The sequence below is a fragment of the Podarcis raffonei genome, chromosome 13 (genome assembly GCF_027172205.1).
Source record: "Podarcis raffonei isolate rPodRaf1 chromosome 13, rPodRaf1.pri, whole genome shotgun sequence".
In the NCBI taxonomy this organism is placed as follows: domain Eukaryota; kingdom Metazoa; phylum Chordata; class Lepidosauria; order Squamata; family Lacertidae; genus Podarcis; species Podarcis raffonei.
In genome coordinates, this window is record NC_070614.1 from 33151464 (window position 1) to 33172166 (window position 20703).

At 40.0% G+C, this 20703-nt stretch overlaps 1 pseudogene; it reads right to left on the bottom strand.

The window, feature by feature from the left end:
* Window positions 1–312: 312 nt before the first annotated feature.
* Window positions 313–19453, bottom strand: LOC128398786 (vomeronasal type-2 receptor 26-like; annotated as a pseudogene).
* Between the last annotated feature and the right edge of the window lie 1250 nt (window positions 19454–20703).

Consider the following 20703-nt stretch of genomic DNA (forward strand, 5'->3'; position numbering starts at 1 on the left):
CTATTGAGGATACGGATACCCAGAGAGACGTTTGGCAAGATGTTGGGATTCTCATTGATCTCTTTGACAGCAAATGCTAAGGCCAGGATGTGCTGGTAGTTCTTAGGCACTGAACTGTAATAAAGGTGACACCTGTTTAATAAATTCACCACCACCACAACAAAATGCATTTGTACTCTTCAGCATCTTTTATCCAAATGTTTCCGAGATGGTGGCAAACTTTAGAACCACTTTAGAAAATAATAGACCTAAAAAGAATTGAGATTTAAAATACGTTTTGTAGACTGAAAGTGAAAGAAAACAGAATTTGTCTTACACAGGTTCATCGACCCAGATCTGTGTAGGTTCTTCCTTGAAACTGAGGCTACCATAGTTTAAGAAGACTTGGGAAACCATCTCCCCAATGATGAGGTCACCCGGTTGGTAAAATTCATGAGGAATAGGGAGGGGATCATCATATATGCTGCAGTTAATGGAATACTTCTTGCATACAGCATGAGACAGAAGTACAAGCAGCAACACCACCATAAGCATGATCCTGTCAAAAACGTTTCACCTCCAAATGTACATTCTCATGTTTACATCTAAAGTGACAAAATCAGTTGATGGGAAACATGCTCCAACATGTATATGGGAAATAATCATAAAAGAAAATGAAAGAGTCCTGCCTATGCCTATATTCAGTGCTCAAGAATACAAGGTATTTATATGTTCTTTTCCAGATTCTGATTGTTGATCTTGCTGAAGACATCTGTCCCTCCATTGTTTCAGAGGATGGATACCGGCAATTTTGACAATGATTGGTGTGATTAAAATCTCCCCTGTGTACTGATGTTCCTTGAAGTTGTGCCCTGAATAACAAAAGTACTATGTGTATTTTTCTACCTAAACTCTACAGCTATATTTTCTTTTCTGAGAGGTAACAAATGGCCAGTGGCCCTTAGCCAGAAAGTACACTCCTTTTATCCTGGACTTGAGTTAAATCCACATAACAGACAACTCACTTAAAGGCCAGGAAATCTAAGGTTCATTGTTACTATGATGGAAATATATTTTTTATTAGAAGTCTTCAAATTCTTGTTTGTCTTATTTATTGTTTTCGTTACTATAATTTTTAAATTATTTACAGTATTTATTTATGCAATACTATATATGTTTGTTCATTTCTTCATCACATTTTACATACTACTTTTATCTGCCAAGAATCTCACTGTGGTGCACATAGTTTTTCTCCCCCCATTTCATCCTCACAACAGCATGGTGAGGTAGTGCTCCAAGGTTCCCCAGTGAGCTTTATGGCTGACTAGGGATTCGAACCCTGCTCTCACAGTTCCTAGTCCAACACCTAACCATTACACCACACCGTGTGCACATTGAAAACTTCAGGAAGAAAGGAAGAAAAATCTTCAGCCCTACGAGTTTATATATTCTAAATTTCGACTGTGTGTATGTTTCAACAATTCCTAGGGGTTTCGCTTTGACAAAAAGCACACATACTGTATGGTTGCATGGACTCAATTCAAAGTGCTAGTTTTGTTCTATAAAGCCTTAAACGGCTCAGGATCACAATACCTCAAGGACCACCTCTCCCTATATGAACCTACCTGGATTCCGTGATAATCATTTGAGGCCCTTCTTCTTGTGCCACCTCCACAAAAGCTCCAGAGGGTGGCAGCACGAGAACGAGCCTTTTCTGCAGTGGTTCCTGATTTGTGGAATGCTCTTCCTGGGATGGTTTGACTGATGCCTTCATTATACACCTTTAGTGTGCGATGAACACATTCTTTTCAACCAATTATTGGACTGATTAGCATCCTATAGCCTTTTAAATGTGTTTGTTGGAGGGGGTGAGGGTGGGGGAAAGGGAGGTTGTGCTTTTCATTATTGTTTTTATTATATGTATTGTGTTTTTATCTTGCAACTTTATGTTGTGAACTGCCCTGAGAACTATGGATGAAGGGTGGTATATAAATTTAATAAATAAATAAACAACACTGGTCAACAACAAATTTGTTGTCTGCGTTTTTTCAGCTGATTTAGGATGAATCTGATGCGCTGAATCCAAAAATCACATTGGTTTTGCTCAATCAGGTCAAGTTTTTGAGCTATGGCCACATGTCTTTTTTATGTTTTTGTTCACATGTACGCTTGTGTGGAGCATTTAGAAGAAGTTGGTGGGGGTAAAATGCCTTGTCAAATAATTGTTTTGATTGGAAATGCTTATTTTAATGACAAGAAGTATTCAGGTCCGATAGTTCTGGATGATTATGTCAAAAAGGGATCAGTTTGAAGTCATAAAACCTCGAAATCTTCCATAAATTGGTCCAGCAAAGCATAAAGTTGGAGGATCAAAACTAAGTTAATGGGGCAGCGGCCCCACGAAGTATCCTGATCTTCAATCAGCATGTCGTCCTGTCGCTCATTGTGATGAAATTCCAGTGGCTATCTTCGGAGAACTTCCTGATATTAGTGATGAAGATGCCTCCAGTGTTGAAGGACATGAAGAAGAAGTGGTTCTTGAAGATGATGCTCCACATCCATTTTCCCAAAAGGAGTTGAATGATCTAGTTCGCGACCTCAGCTTGTCAAAGGACTCTGCCGAACTGTTGGCATCCAGATTGAAGGGAAAAACCTCCTCTCTGACAGTGCTTGCATCAGCTTCTTGCGCAACAGGCATCAAGAGTACCTCCGTTTTTTCTCAGAAGAGAAGGACTTGGTGTACTTTGCAGATATTGCACAGCTTCTGCTCAAGCTTGGAGTGCCACAGTACGAACCCAAAGATTGGAGACTGTTCATTGACAGCAGCAAGCGATCACTGAAATGTGTTCTGCTACACAACGGCAACCAGTTTGCCTCTATACCCCTGGCTCACTCGAGTACACTGAAGGAGAACTATGAAGCGGTGAAGTATGTGCTGGAGAAAATTGGTTATGATCAGCATAAGTGGTTTATTTGTGTTGACCTGAAGATGGTGAACTTTTTGTTGGGACAACAGTCTGGCTTCACCAAGTACCCATGTTTTCTGTGCATGTGGGATAGTAGGGACTGTGCTCAGCATTACACGAAGAAGGACTGGCCTGTGTGGGAGGAATTGGTGCCTTGCAAAGAAAGGAACGTCATCAACGACCCTCTGGTGGACAGAGACAGAATACTCTTCCCACCGCTGCACATCAAGCTTGGCTTAATCAAGCAGTTCACCAAGGCTCTGGACAAGGATGGTGACTGCTTCATTTATTTGTGCCAGGCTTTTCCAGGATTGACCATGGAGAAGTTGAAAGCTGGCATCTTTGATGGTCCTCAGATCCGCCAGCTCATCAGAGATCCAGAGTTCGGAAACTCAATGAACGAAGTGGAACTGGAAGCGTGGAAGGCATTTGTTCTGGTAGTGAAGAACTTTCTTGGCAACAATAAGGCCAGAAACTACGCAGAACTTGTCAACAACATGCTGACTGCTTTCAGAAACCTGGGCTGCAACATGAGCGTCAAGATGCACTACCTATTTTCACATATGGACCGGTTTCCTGAGAACCTAGGTTCAATGAGTGACGAGCAGGGGGAGAGATTCCATTAGGACATGAAAGAGATGGAGACCAGGTATCAGGGTCGCTGGGACACAGTCATGATGGCTGACTACTGTTGGACTCTGAAGAGAGACCTCCGTGCTGCTGAGCATTCCAGGAGTTCCAAGAAACAGAAGTTCAAGCCCTGAAGTTTGAAAAATGGTGAGGCAACATGCAATTTACGTGTACTTACCTTTATCAATGCCCACCATTCAGTTTACAGAAAACCTGACCTGATGGAGAGAAACGGATGCCATTTCCTGATTCAGCAGTGCAAAAATACCCTAAATCAGTTGTAGAAATCTAGACAACATTCAAAAAGTAAAAAATTGTTGCCCAGTGTAATAAACCTTGTCTATGGGCACCAACAATCAGACTAGCCCACCCACCACCAGTGCCACACTCACCCACATCTTTTGCTCTAGCCGAACAAGCATTGGAATGAGTTCTATACATCTACAACTGTTTGTGTGTAGAGATTCCCCATGAAAGAAGGATTCCTGTATGGAGAACCTCTAGCTGTCTAAAACTTTATACGCTTCTTCCACGGTCATAAAATCATGGAATTGTAGAGTTGGAAGGAATCTTGAGGGTCATCTGGTCCAACTTCCTGCAAAGCAGGTCCATTGACTGCACAGACCATGGGGGAGTATTGCAAAGGAAGTGGAGTACATTGCATGGCATCAGTGATTGGTAGTGACAGGTTGTTTGTCCCCATGATCCCACATGTACAAATGGATGGGGAAGGATTTAGGTTGCTCTTTATTGTAGAGCAGGAACGCGGGTGGCGCTGTGGTCTAAACCACAGAGCCTAGGGCTGGCCGACCAGAAGGTTGGTGGTTCGAATCCCCGTGACGAGGTGAGCTCCGGTTGCTCAATCCCTGCTCCTGCCAACCTAGCAGTTCGAAAGCATGCCAAAGTGCAAGTAGATAAATAGGTACTGCTCCGGCGGGAAGGTAAACAGCATTTCCGCCACATGACCCGGAAGCTGTCTACAGACAAACACCGGCTCCCTCGGGCTATAGAACAAGATGAGCGCTGCAACCCCAGAGTCATCCGCGACTGGACCTAACAGTCAGGGGTACCTTTACCCTTTACCTTTATTGTAGAGCAAACATGCTGGATTTAAACATCTGGGCCCTCTGAGTGCACCAGAATGTAGATATGCAGAATGTATGAACCAATGTGCACACAGCTCTGACAAAACTGTCCCATCCTGAGAAATTCTACCAAAAAAAAAAAAAAAAAAGGTTTTCCTTACGTACTTGCCACCTTGTAAGCACAGTACTCTATTATTACTTTGATAAATGTATGGTATTTTAAAACTGATTTTCTTATTAAAAACAAACAAGCACATGCGTAAATGGAATTAAACAGAGCATGATTATGTGAATGTGAAATGTAAACTGGGCAGAAATAAGTAGGTTTTTCAATCAAAATCCCTGTGTTCCTTCAATGTGTGCAGGAGTTCATATGAACTTCATAATTCCTTTGATTATAATCTGAAGGCTCTTTGGATGAACTTAACTCTTCCACTGGTCAGATCTGGATCTACCAGGCTACATAACGCTGACTACTTAGGACAAAATAATATGTTTATGATTCAGGTGGAAAGAAGAAAAAATCTTCTAGCACTTTTGTTATGCATGATACAACTTCAGAAGTCAACAACACACTGGGGAAATGATAATCATACCTGTTAATGCCACTGACATTCAGCACAGGCTAGCAACACACACAAAAAAACAAGATTGTGAAAAAGAGCTATAAAACCCTTGTATCCTTCAAAACTAGATCCAGGTATTGGCAGGGCTCTGTCATTCTTCTGTTATGGAGCTCCTGCTTAATGATCACTGTGTGGGATTAGAAGAATATTATCTGAACCATGAGTAATGGACCAAGAACTATAACATCAACTCAGAGGATAAGCTTTTGGCTCCATCCTGTTTGAAATATGGCAAACCTAACAGAGGACACAATCTTGCTGCTCTTCTCCGACTGAGAGGAAATGTCTCCTATGGAACCATTTTCTTTCCAGCCAGCTGGAACAACTGGTGGCTGACTACAGTGAGGGCCCTTCAAAAACCATCCAGATCCCCTGAGGAAGTGGGACTTACTGCACTGCAATTAAGCCAACATCTGTAAGGCTTCACTTGGAGATAGGCCTTTGCAGAGTTAATGGCTTGCAAAGCTACCATATCAGAGCCTTAGGTGGTCTTAGTGCCTTAAGCAGCTGACAGGACACTTTTGGAGCACCCAGTGAGCTTCATAGCAAAAGGCAGTTAGTGTTGCTTTCCTTTCTGGTTGGTTGTCCCTACCCACTTTTTGTTGCCACCTCAGTCTCTGTCCTCTCATCAAATCAAAATCTCATCAAATGTCCCTTATGTCCCTCACAGCAGTGCCTTATAACCAAAAGGTACTCTGGTCATAAGCATTCCATTCAACACTTGTGTGTGTGTGTGTGGGGGGGGGGAATTCTATGCCATTAGTATGTGGGCACAGGGTGGTATACAAATAAATAAAAAATAGTAAATCTAAAGTTTGCTGCTATGGCAACCCACACACAATGGAGAGATGGAAATATATTATTTCATTTTCTTTTCCTTATCAGTTCCTCCCTACTGTTCAACTGAGGCCTCAGCACAATGTTGTAGCGTTTAGGGGAAAGATTCAACCCAGTAATCCAGCATATCTGAGGTGGGTTCAAGTCTATTCACAGGAATTAAACAGAGACGTCTGCACCCTTGCTTGAATTTTGTTGGGATCTCTATCAACACATTATCCCTCTGCCTCCCAGCCTCAATATAAATTAAAAACAAAGATATGCACACATATATTTCATTTTATTTTCCTCATGAGGTGTTCCCTGCTGTTCAGCCCAGGCCTCAGCAGAATAATGTAGCATTTTGGGGAAAAGATGCAACCCAGTAATCCGGCACTGGAACATAAAATGGAGAAGATCTCCACAGCCACCATGTATTTTCCTTTGGTGCTCAGGTAGGTTGGAACAAAGGACAGCCAAACACTGCAAAACACCAACATGCTGAAAGTGATGAACTTGGCCTCATTGAAACTGTCAGGCAACCTCCTGGCTAAAAAAGCCACAATGAAGCTGGTTATGGCTAGAAAACCCATGTAACCCAAGACACAATAAAACATGGTAACTGAACTTTCATTACATTCCAAGATGATTTTTCCATGCAATGAGTGCATATCTGAATTTGGGAATGGAGGGGAAGTACTTAACCAAAGAGTACAAACACCAGCTTGAAAAAAGGTGCAGGAAAGGACAATGGAATTTGCCAAACCTTTCCCTACCCATTTCCTAACTCTGGCACCTGGTTTAGTTGCCATAAATGCTAGAATTACAGTAACAGTCTTTGCCAACACTGAGGAAAGGGCCAAAGAGAAGATGACACCAAATGTAGTTTGTCGAAGAAGGCAGGTTACTGTTCCAGGTTGTCCAATGAAGAGCAAAGAACAGAGGAAGCAAAGAAGGAGGGAGGCCAGGAGGATGTAGGTGATGGTTCGGTTGTTGGCTTTGACTATGGGAGTGTCCCTGTGCTTCATAAAAATTCCAAGTACTGAAGTTGTGATGAAAGAGAAAGAAATAGCCAAGATAGTTAAGATGATCCCTAAATCTTCTTTGTAAGAGAAGTAGCTTAGAACTCTTGGAATGCATTGAGTTTGGTCCTTGTTAGGATACTGGTCTTCTGGGCAATTGATACAGGAATCCATGTCTTTTAAAAATGAAAAAAGGAAAAGTAAGAGTATTATTTCAAAATGTATGAGAAAGTCAATTCTAAACATTAGTGAGAATACATCCTTTTGTGATCTTGCATTCATGCAATTCTTTTATCAGGCAGCCAAGATTGCCTAGTCTGCCTTTGGAATTGCTACAAATGTGTAGCTCTTTTGAAAGGTATTTGTTATGTGAATTAACACTACATCCATTCAGTGGGTGCACACCTTCTGACCAAAACATAATAGATAATGTTTTACTTTATGGAAATTTATTGATATACCAGGAAATTATATCTCTTACCCTTTTGGTGAGAGATCATCCCTTCTGGACATGGGGCACAATCATAGCAGCAAAATTTCTCCCCCTCCTTCTTTTTCCTGCTGTAGCCAGGATTGCAGTTGCCATTGCATACAGAAACTGGCAATATCTGTGCAGAAATATTATGGATGATTATAAATGAGAGAGGTTTTGTTTGTTTTTAAAAAAGAGTGGCAGTTCTGCAAATAGCGTGCCACTTCTGTGTAATAGATTACATAGTCTGATAGTACTGCTGTTATAGGCTTCAGCTTCAAAGGGAAAAAAACGTACATAAGTGGTGTTGGGTGTGCTCTCATATTTGAATCATTTTTCTTCTTGACTAAGATGAATCTCCCTGCCCCAAATAATAATAAATTTAAAGTCTAAATCTTTGCAGACCTGTTCTCTCCACACTGAGTTAGAATTAAACTTGATTAACCAGTTTAAAGGCTTGATTACAAAGATTAATGCTTCAACCATGAAGATAGCTGTTCTTGTGCCCAGATCTTAGGAAAAATCAGCAAGATGATAAATGTTGCTTGCAGTAAGAACTAGTTTTTTGTTTTTTTTTTAAGAATGGCAGGCCTGTAAATAGTGTGCCAACTCTAGGGGGCCGAGGGATCTTCGCCCCCCTCAATATTTCTTTGAAGAGGACCCAGCAGAGATCCTGGTTTTCTTTCCCCCATAAGACATTTAGAGATGGATCATGAGGTCAGAGTAAACTGAGATTTCCAGAACTATGGAAAGAAAGGAATGATCTATATTGTTGTTGTTGTTGTTGAAAAATAATGTTCTCCAGCATAATTCAGTACCTGCACAGAAGGTGGAGTGATAAACTGGCCTAATGAACATTTTTTTTTTTGGCATATAATCTTAATTATTTCCCACTTTCTCTCACCTGATTAAAACATTGGTGCCAGACAATTTGGTCTTCATGAATCAATAACTCTTTGCCTGGAGGAGCCTGAGGATCCAATCTTCCAACGTTGACTCTGACGACTGAGCCATTGGAGAACATCATCCAGTTTGTAATATCAAAACTTGCAACTAATTCTCCATTGTCATCATCAAAGCGTATTGTTTCTCCGACAGTATTATTGAATATGATATGCCTTAGAAAGTCATGAACCTACATTGAAAGACAATATAAAGAAAGAGATAATTAGGTCTTGGAGCGACTCCAATGAGTTTCACAAAGCCCTATCATAGTGTATGTTTTGTTTTATTTCTGGACAATATATGTGATTACTCTTTATTTCTCGCTGGTAATATTTTTAACTTGTCACAATATCAAAAATCATGATTTTACACTGAAGCTGTTGTTTATTATCCAAACAGATTAATAGCACCTAAAGTTTATTTACTTCTGGGTCATACATTAAATTGTAGTTACCTGCCATGGTTGCACATTTTGAAATACCAGTCTCTGATTTCCTGACAACCTTCTTTGCTTCAATCTCAACCTATATATGCCATGCAAAGCATGTGCCATGGCATAGAGAGCATTGTAGACACTGTAACTATGGCCAGTCATCTTCATTTCAAACAAAATACCAGGAATGCTCTCCAGCTTCTCCTCCCCAGTACATGTTTCCTTTTCATCTTTCTCCTGCTTCTTTAATGAACAGCTGAATGCCTGTTCCCAGAAGTCCTGGATAAATCCATCTCCTTTCACTCCAAAAGGCGTTAACCCCTCAATAAACTTTTGAAAGCCTGGTGGCTGATTTGAGTGAGCGGTGAAAGATATGGAACCATGGAAGGTTTGCATATCCCATGTCTTTTGAAAGGACACCGAGGTGAAATCCCAGTGGGATGTAACAATCCACACTTTACCAAGAGGAGGCCATTCCATATTGAATGCTACAAAAAGAAATATCCTCACAACCTGAAAAGATGGAGGTTCACCATATATAAAGAATACATTGGATTTTGTCTCGGTTGCAATTTCATATGTATTCGAGTGCTCAAGAAACAAATCTGTCATCTCAGCCACATAGTTCCATTTTGGTAGCCTTATAATGAAGGCATAACAGATGCCATTTTGGGAAAGCATAGGCACCATTGTCTGCAAAAACATGTCCCCTTTGTCATCATTCACAGCAGCAACTCCAACCCATTTCCACCCAAAATGGTGAAATAACAGCACAACTCCCGTTTGCTGGTGGGATTCAGTTGGAACCATTTGGTACAGGAATGGGTATAGCATTTTGGAACCATGCAGTGGCAAGAATGATCCATAAGTTGCCTGAAAAAACCAGAAATGATGAATAAATGCTATCTCTTGAAATCATAGCATTGCACTGGGTTAGGTAGTTCATCTAGTCGAGATCCCTGTGTGATGCCGCAAATCCAGAATTTGAGTGATCCCAACAGATGGCTACCTAGCTTCTATTTATGTAATACCTTGAGTGACAGAGAGTGCACATATCTACTGCTGAACTGTACTGAATAGGTCGCCTAAAAATAAACCAACTTCTAGTGCTATCCTGAGGGTTAGAACAAGTTTTTGTGATCTTCTGTGTGGCAGCCGTTCTAGTATTTTTACAATGCTATTATGTGCGCTCTTTACTTTCCATTCTTTTCAGAATGAAAATATTCCTTCAAACTTTCTACATAGAGTCTATAACCCGGACATTCTGCTCAACTATTAATTCATTCTTATGAATTTCCCATATGGGTTAATTCCTCTCTGCCTTAAATTATACTGTAGTTCTGTGATGGCAGGGTCTATAACCTGTACCATTAGAGGAAAGGGTGATAAGCAAACCCTGTTTCTTGTTAACTTCATCACTATCACCAAGAACTCTTTAATATAGAATTTCCCCTGTGTAGTTTTAACATTTGAATGCTTGCTCCTCTTGTGCAGATGGCTTCTAAAACCTACAGCAGTTATTTTTAAACTCAGGTCTTAAAGCCTAAAACTCAACAGATTGTAAAACAATGAATTTTGGAGCTGTTTTGCACAAACATGTCTCTTCATAGTCCTTTGCTTGAAAGAACAATGCATGGTTGCTTGCTGGTTAGATATTTTTCTTCTCAGGTTATCTTGTTTGCCACTAGTCCCAATTTATACCTCTGTTTATTTCATTCCATCCCTTTCTTTCACTGTAATCCAACATATTTTTCACAACATCAGCACCAACAATTTTTGTCTCTGCGTCTTCTTAGTTATTAGGCAGGTGCGCTCTCTCTCTCTCTCTCTCTCTCTCTCTCTCTCTCTCTCTCTCACACACACACACACACACACACACAGACACACACACACACAGGCCTATTTTCATAGCCATAACTGTCATGTTGTGTGTGTGTGTGTGTGTGTGTGTGTGTGCAAGAGAGAGAGAGAGAGAGAGAGAGAGAGAGATCTAGATCTATATAAAGTCTGCCAATCCTTACCCTACCAGTAACCTACCCAACCTAACCAGCATTGTATATTTTCTGATTCTTTCCTCCCTTCCAGTCAAAGTGCTTATAGTAAAATAAATAAATATCTGTTTTTGTTTTTTAAGCAGTGTTTTGTCCTATTGTTCTTATTAGTTTTCCAGTCCTTCCTGAATCCATTATTATTTGTGTGAAGTGTTGTGTGAATGTAGATCCAGCACTGTACAGTCGTACCTTGGTTCTCGAAGAGAATGCATTCCGGGAGTCCGTTCGACTCCCAGAACCGTTCAAAAACCAAGTGTGACTTCCGATTTGCTGCAGGAGTTTCCTGCACTCAACTGGAAGCCATGGAAGCCATGCCAGACATCCGACTTCCGAAAATCGTTCGAAAACTGGAACACTCACTTCTGGTTTTCAATCATTCAGGAGCAGAAATGTACGAGGCGTTCTGTGGCATTCGGCAACCAAGGGACAACTGTACACAGTCAGGGCAGCAGCACAGAAAGATGGGAACAGACAATAAAATAAGGCATTTGCATAGAAGTGGCCAAAAGCCAAGGTGACAGGTGGCAGCAGAAGCACCAGTGGCCAAACTGGTGTGCTCATAGGCTAGCTTTTCCTGCTCCAACTACCAGGAAGCCCTTTTCAAAGGATTCAGTAGGCACAGCCACAAGCAGGAGCCAGTAAAGAGCAAGCCCTTTGTTGGGAGAAAGGAAGAAAGTCCAACCCACTGCTGGACATCATTAACTTCCCAGCACTTTAAGCTTACCTGTGGAGTCTTTTGGATTGCTGAAATGGCAGCCATATTGACAGAGATCTCAGAGAAGCATCCTCCAATGATAACAATCATATTGTTCTGGTCGTTACACCTGTAGTTGGGGGCAAACCTCTGTTGTGTGGAAAGCAGGCTCAGAGTGGCCTTATAGGTCATTCTTGCGCTCAAGTAGCTGTTGAGGATGTGGAAACCTAGAGAGATATTTGGCAAGATTGTGGGGTTTTCATTGATCTCTTTGACAGCAAATGCTAAAGCCAGGATGTGCTGGTAGTTCTTAGGCACTGAACTGTAATAAGGATGACAACTGTTTAATAAAGCAACCACAATAACAAAAAAGCATTTGTACTTTTCATTCATGTGCTTCCAAGATATAGGCAAACCTTAGGACCATAGATTACAATAGACTGAAGAGGAACTGACACCTGAAAGAGATATTTCATCATCATCATCATCAAAACTTTTATTGGCATCACATACAAACATCCATAGCAAATCAATACAGAATTACCACCTTCCCCGTGACACAAAACGTTTGTCAAATGAAAGAGGCAGATGATGATGGTGATGATGATTATATTTCTTGCATGGAAAACCAAGTAGTCTAACTGTTTTGAGATCACTCTAGAGCTTAACAAATCACCACAACAAAAATGCTCGTTATCATCATATATTCAAATGCTTGCAAAACTGAGGTGAACCTTCGGACCATAGAAGACAATACATTGAGAAAAATCTGAAATAAGTACATTCCTGCTGTGAAGTAGTAATAGTCACTTCCCTAGGAGGATTGGGGGCGCCTTGTTGCCCCAGTACAGTTGTGCTGTGGCCATTGGGTGCTGGAGGTGGGGTTTTCATCATTCACGCAGCCAGAGGGGGAATGTTGGAGCTTTTCTTCCTGTGGCACAATTTTGATGTGTTGAGGCCCATGATATGGGATGATTGCTTTAGGGGCAGAGAGGTCACCCTCCCATCCTATTGCTTTTTAGTCCTACCCAAAGGTGGGTGGGCTGGAACATGCTAGAACCTTGCTATGGACAAGCCAGTTGCAGTATTCTGGGCCAGGGAGGAATTTCCCCTGCAGACTAATTGGCCTTTCTGAAAGTTTTTGCCTGCCTCATAGCAATTGTCACAACTCTGGTGGTTAAGGCATGGGGTCTTTATCTTTAATATCTGAGTACCCTGCTAAAGGGGTCTGTCCAGAAGCCCACATGGGAGCCAATGGGCCATAGAACCCATCCAAGAGGCAACCCTGGTAAGGGGCAATCACAGTTGATATATGTTCTTCACAAACCCATAGGGGAGGAAGCAAACTCACTTTTGAACAACTCCAGCATCAAATATAAGAACATCTAGCACAAAAAACATCCTCCCTGCACATATTCTCTGAAATTTAGCAGTGTTCTTACATAGAGGCATTTCTATGATATTTGCTATTTCACATAAACTGACATTAAAGCAATAGGGAAGATTTGTAATAAATAAATAACCAAAAGAGCAAAGGCTGGCCTTGCAGCTATCCTTCTTAAATCAATGTCCTTTGAAGAGCTAACATGTCTTCAGTCTGTGTTGATTCTGCTCATCTTAAACAATAATAGATGGTTGGTTGGTTGGTTGGTTTTTTTAAAGGGAGGAAATGCTAAAGGTTCCCAGCACAACAATTCTGACACCTATTTTTCTGGTTGTTTTATACTCCCCAAAGAAGCAAATTAGTTGGCTTCTGACTTCTGCTGCTTTGATGACAATGACAGAGTGTCATAGTCGCCAGGACTTTTCAGTCATGGCAACAGAAATGCTATCTCATCCAGGAATAGTGGAAACAAGAGAAAACATTTGAACAAGGCACCTTAATAAAGCATTGTCTAAATTTTGCATCATTCAGGCCAAGCAATCTGTGAGTATTCCATCTTTCAGCACTAGAACTGCAGCATACTTTATCCACATCAAAGCTGCTGAAGATGGCAGAAGCTGAAATGTTTTGCTACGAAACATTCGTATCTGTATTTTTTTTTAAAGTAACTCTATTAAGTCAGTCTTTAAAATCTCTCCAGGTGATATTGTTATCATTTAATTTGATACACCGAAAATCTCTTTACCATGTCCAACATATTTGGTTCAAGCAACGAACAATGGAACATCTATATTGTCTGACATCCGAGATACATTAATGTAACTGCAGGACACTTACAACAAGGGGAGGTATGTGAGATTATGTTGGATGCATAAAGGGGAGCTTTACAAATTTCCAGAAACTAACCTACATGTGAAAGAAATGTCCCATGTAGTGCATGTTTCTGAAGGCCAATTCACAATCTACTTTCTAAAATATACATGCCACTATAATTTTAGATTTGTGAACTTTTAGTATGAACACTAGTTGGAGACAAGAATCCTCTCCAGTGTGAAAGAAATAGGTAGAGTTAAACATTTTGGTATTTTTCAAATATAATAGTATCTAATGCATCATTAAAAAGACCAGAAGTCTGGAAATACATGAGAACAGGCAAAGAGAGGGGTAAAGTCTGAGAAAAACTGAAATGGCAAAGCCCTTTGTTTTCATTAATTTGTTAAATTTTGGCCCCTCTCCCCTTAAAGACTGTTCAAATATTATTAAACCATCTATGACATAAATAAATAAATGCACAGGCACAATCCACCATGTGATTATTCAGAAGAAGCTCAATAGAAATGTACAGGATCATTTATTCAATGAAGCTTGTGGGGGAAAACTTATTAGTGGTTCATGATCAACAATAACATGTAACGGTAAGACAAGGTGATTAACAAGCTGGAAGTGTGAAATTGACCAAGTTCCACTTTTGTTATGTTTTTCTTTAGGATTATTGTAGATAGACCATAAATTCATATTGATGCACAGTCTTGAATTATGGTGTGTTTTCCATTTTAATGGTGTGAGTATTTTACAGAATGGGAAAGAAAGAGAAAGAGAACAAAATTAATTTCTTACATGGATTCATCGATCAGCATTGGTGTAGGTTGTTTCATGAAATTGAAGTCATCATAGTTTAAGAAGACCTGGGAAACAATCTCCCCGATGATGATATCAGCTGGCTGGTAAAATTCATGAGGAATAGGGAGGGGGTCATCAAATATATGGCAGTTAATGAAATGTGTCTTACACAGAGTGTGACACAGCAATACAAGCAACAACAAGACCACAAGCATGATTCTGTTGATAATATTTTGCGTGCAGATGTACATTCCCAGGTTAGTATCTACAGCTCTATGGCTATTATATGATTTCTTACAGATAGTGGTGCTACACTCATTTACAGCTTGATATCTTAGGGTATATGTGCACCATTTTTCTCTTGATCTTATTTATAAAAATGGCTCTGTGTTCATCAGCACTCTCAACAGTGCACCTCTTCACTTCTTCCTCTATGAGTGAGTTAAAATATTCATATACATCTGTTCAGCTACAGGTATGAATGATTTCCCCCCAAAAAATGGTGTGCAAAGAAAGTGTAACCCTGAAAATTATCCATGGATTCTCCATGAAATGTGAGTTTCATTAAAGTGAGGCAGTAAATATCTGTGAAGCAGATATAGACAAAGAGAGAGAATCAGGATAGGGATTCTTATGCAGCATCGTTTTTTGTCAGAGTCAGCTGGTGAGAAACATACCCTGACATGTATAATCAGAGAAGAAAATGTCAGAGCCTTGCTTATGCAGAGATCCATTGCTCAATAGCACTGCAGGTTTATATATTTTTGTCAGATTCTGATCATTGGTCTGGTTAATGAAACCTGTATAACCCCTGTTAAATACAAGGCAAACAAATAATTCTGACAATGATACGTGTGATTATAATTTCCCCAGTGTCTTGATGTTCCTTGAAGCTGCATCATAATTGACAGAAGTATTATGAGACACACCCCTCCACCTCTGCATTATTTTCTTCTTTAAGGGATAATATGTAGTCAGTGGCACTTAGCCAGGAGTTGTATAGTTCACACAACCAGATCGCTCATATTTGGTATAACTTGAAGATCTCACACAAATTCATACAAACAGATCACTCACTTAAAGGCTGTGGAATTTAAGGCTCCATGTTGCATGTCAAAGCCCCAAGCCACCCCCGTTAGAATAAAGACACAAGGACACAGAATTTTAAGTTAATGTTAATGGGCAAAATTTAGGCCACAACATTATTGGTTACAAAATGTGAGCGGTATTGGCTTAGGCATTGGGATCAACAGACTATATCTGACTCCTGCCCGCCTTGCAGGGAGTCTGGTAAGGGTAAACCACCAGTAGGGGGAGCTCCGCCAATGTGGATCGACTCGAGCATCCCCTAGGTTCCTGCTGGGGTCGTGGCATGGCCCTAGCCCACCCCTGGGCTTCGGACGAGATCCACCCCCCCCGATTCATTTAACGGAATACCCTTAAGCATGGAGGGGCAGGTGATGGCCGCTCCTCCTCTCCCCCACATTGCTATTCCAATGCTTAACTGCCAAACCTTATAAAGTTATGACGATTGCTATGAGGTAGGCGAAAACCAAGTGCAAAACCTTTCTCAGTTTGATGAGGAGAAATTGTCAGGGTTGTGCAAATCACTCAGATGAGGTATGAACCACATCAGGATACCTTAAGCTGATTCACACTGCACATGGGGTAGGTCTGGGTGCCTATAGATTTCTATGAATGGAGTGGTGCTTCCAGAGTTACCCTGGAGTTACATGGCAATATGGATTTAAAAATAAATAAATAAGAAAAGCCAGACTGTCTCTCAAATTGATATTGAAACAAACAAGAACAGACAGCAGACATCCTACAAGAAAAATGCCAGGCTGTTCACAGCATGATGTATAGTAGGAGAGGAGCTGACCTTTCGTTTGGTTAACAGTCAATCATTCCCATCCCGACTTTATTTAATAATGATAATGATAATAATTTGTGTATGTGTTGCGGGCTGTCTTCTTTTCTTAGTTGCTTGACACACACAATTTGGGGTACCACCTTTCTACAGAGAGCTGTTTGTTCTCGTGTCATATTTCTCACTATGCTGTAAGTTATAACTTGTAATGGGTGCTTTGTTGTTTTGCATAGCTAGGAGATTTTTTTAATAAAAAAAATCAATTCTTCCAGTCCTTGCCCTGCCAGCAATACATCCCACCCACCTTTACAAATGTTCCAATGCCTGCTGCTTCTCTACCTGTCCACCTCACTGCCTTTTATTTCATAACTGCATTAAGGAAACACCTCTTAGTGATTACCTGCCTTTCTTTGACTTAGTTGTCTGGAAAATAGAATTCCAAATGATTCAGATTTTTTAAAAATTCTTCATGAAACAGGAAGATATTAACTGTAAAAAAAAAGAAAATGAAAAGGCTAAATTTAAAGACAGTTAGAATAAACAAAACAAAACCACCCCTTGAGATACCTGTCTTTGCCCAGAATCAGATTTTCTTGTTGTTGTTGGGGGCATTCACAGCCCTAGTGAAAGAGCAATACTTCAGTAAAGTTTCCAGTTAGGAATGATTAGTAATGATTTCATCTTCTAGTATTATTAAGCATGCATTTAACCACTTTGCCTAGCAAAACAGTATGAAGATTTTGGTCAAATGCTTTCTAAATTTCAAGATCTTATGCTATAGTTCTGAAATCTCCATTCCCTCATGCACCCAGCTTACCTGTGGAGTCTTCTGGATTGTTGAAATGGCAGCCATATTGACAGAGGTCTCAGAGAAACATCCTCCAATGATAGCAATCAGATTGTGACACCTGAAGTTGGGGATACGTTTCTGTTGTGTTGAAAGGAGGCTCAGAGTGGCCTTATAAGTCATTCTTGCTGCCATGTAGCTATTGAGGATGTGGAAGCCCAGAGAGATATTTGGCAAGATTGTGGGGTTCTCATTTATTTCTTTGACAGAAAATACCAAGGCCAGGGTGTGCTGGTAGTTCTTAGGCACTGAACTGTAATAAGAATGACCTGTTTAATAAAGCAACCACAATAACAAAAAAGCATTTGTACTCTTCATTCATTCATTCATTCATTCATTCATGTGCTTCCAAGATTGAGGCAAACCTTAGGACCATAAATTACAATAGACTGAAGAAGAACTGACATCTGAAAGAGATAATTCTTGCATGGAAAACTAAGAAGTCTAACTGTTTTGAAATCACTCTAGAGCTTAATAAACTGTTCTCTTAACATTTTTCCTCAATTCCCTAACATATTAAGAACAAGAATTAGCTGAAGTAGGTGTATATGTGTTTTTAGAGCTGTATTCCCTCCACAGTGTTCTATAACTACCACCTTGACCAGGTGTAGGCAACCTAAGGCCCGGGGGCTGGATGCGGCCCAATCGCCTTCTCAATCCAGCCGTGGACGGTCCGGGAATCAGCATTTTTCTACATGAGTAGAATGTGTGGTTTTATTTAAAATGCATCTCTGGGTTATTTGTGGGGCATAGGAATTCGTTCACACACCCCCAAAAAAATATACCCACCACATGGCCCACCACATGGCCAGACCTTGACTGTACCCTTTTGTTTCACCTCCGAGTAGGTGTGGATGGCGGAAGCCAAAACATTTGCTATGAAATGTTCATATTTCTCTATTGTTGGGCACTCTAATATATTTGTGAATTTTTTTAAAAAAAAAATCTCTCCCAAGTGACATTTCTAATGTTCAACTCAATATACTGATTGCCTATGTAACAAGCCCGGCAGCTTTGATGAAAGAAGCAATATAAAATATCATTGTCACTTCAAGCAACTGATAAAGAATCGTTTATATTATCTAAAATCTGAAATACACTAATGTAAATGAAGGGCAGTTAGAATAAGGACAGGAATTGGGAGATTATATTGCAGTCAGAAAGTAAATCTTACAAATTTCCACAAATTCACAATACACCAAATTTCTTACTGAAGTGCATGGCTCCTGAAGGCAAGCCAGAAGCTACTTTCTAAAATCCATATATCCCTATGATATTTTATTTGTGCAGCATAAATTTTAAAAATTTGAAACCAAAGTTTGATCACTCTTTAGTGTGCTGTCTGTTTGAACAATATGTTGGTATTTTTGCTAGGAAAACTGTAGGGGTGACATTAATAGGAAGAATGTATGTCTCAAATAGAGTAATAGAAAATAAATGGTTAAATAAATCTGAAGTATGGAAGTGCATGAGAGAAGGCAGTGCTGGAGAGAACTATGGGAACAAAGTGAGGGGAAAACAAAAGTGGCAAAAGCCTCTTTTTTCATTGATGAAGATATTATCTTTTGAAAACCTCTTTTTTATAAATATTAAGTCATATATAAATATAAGACGTAAAAAGTAAGGAAAAGCATGAGCATAATCCACCATGTAGTTATTCAGCAAAAGCCCAATAGAAATGCACAGGATCCATTCATTCCTTGGGAGTTGTGAAAGAAAATAGTGATTTTTGAACAACATTAAAAAAAAAGGTAAGGCAAAGAATAATTACCAAGAAGGAAGTTTGATCAAATTCCATTGTTCTCATACCAGTATATAAATTCTTATTAATGCACATTATTATACTATGATATGCTTTCCATTTTAATGGTCCAAGCATTTTACAGAACGAAAGTGAGAGCGAGAGAGAGAGAGAACAAAACTAATGGCTTACAGAGGTTCATTGAACAGCATCTGGGCTGGCTGTTCTGTGAAATGGAGGTTATCGTAGTTGAAGAGGACCTGGGAAACCATTTCCCCGATGATGAGGTCACCTGGTTGGTAAAATTTATGAGGAATAGGGAGGGGATCATCATATATGCTACAGTTTATAGAATGTGTCTTGCACACAGTGTGGCACAGCAATATGAGGAGCACCACCACTATAAGCATTATCCTGCTGAAGAAACGTTGTATCCAAATGTCGATTCCCATGTTTACATCTATAGCACTATTATTGGTTTCCCTGCAGGTTTCCTTGAATTATGGCAGATATTTCCTAAGATGCAAACACCACTATTTCCTCAACTTATATTCCTCTGTGTTCATCAGTGTTCCTGAAGAGTGTATTTTATTTACTGCCTCACACTTGCCTCTGTGGGTGAGTAATTTCAAATCTCCATATATACTTGTTCAACTAAACATATCAATGCTATTTTCTTAATGTGCAAAGGAAAAAGTGGAAACCTGAAAATTCCCAGTGCATTTGTCCACATGAATGTGAGTTTTATTACAGCGAGACAGTGCTTTGATACAGGAGCTGTTCATAGAAATGTGTCTAATCCACACCCAATTCATGAGTTGTGATCAGTAAATATCTCAAAAGTGAATGACTTAATGGGCAAACAAAGTACTCACAGTATACTTTTTTGTGGTTAAAATAATGTCAGAATAAGGTGGTGGGAAACATACCCTAACATGCACAGTATATAATCATAAAAGAAGATGACAGAGCCCTGCCTAAGCCTATATCCAGTGCTCAGTAACACAAGGTTTTTATACCTTTTTCATATTCAGGTTGTTGCTAATGACATTTGTATATCCACTACATAAAAGGCTGGAAGCCAGTAATTTTGACAATTATAGGTGTGATGAGCATCTCCCCAGAGGACTGATGTCTTTTGAAGTTGAATCATAGAAGGTGCAAAAAATCATACCATTATTAACCTTTTTGTAGATGACATAGTTCTCATGTTATCAAAGTTGGAATGGGCAATACCTGAAGTTCTGAAATAATTGAATAATTTTGGCAAAGTGCCAGGCCTACACATCAATGAAACCAAATCTGAACTTATGTATATTGGGGTCTTTGTTTCCACAGTCTCAAGCTTTCAAACAAAGCATTGCGGGTTTTTAAATCTGTCGTCAAAAGATGACATACAGTGGTACCTCTGCTTATAAACGCTTCCGGTTACGAACGCTTCCGGTTACGAACTCCGCTAACCCGGAAGTAACTGCTCCTTGTTGCAAACTTTGTCCTGGGATGTGAACGGAAATTGAGTGCC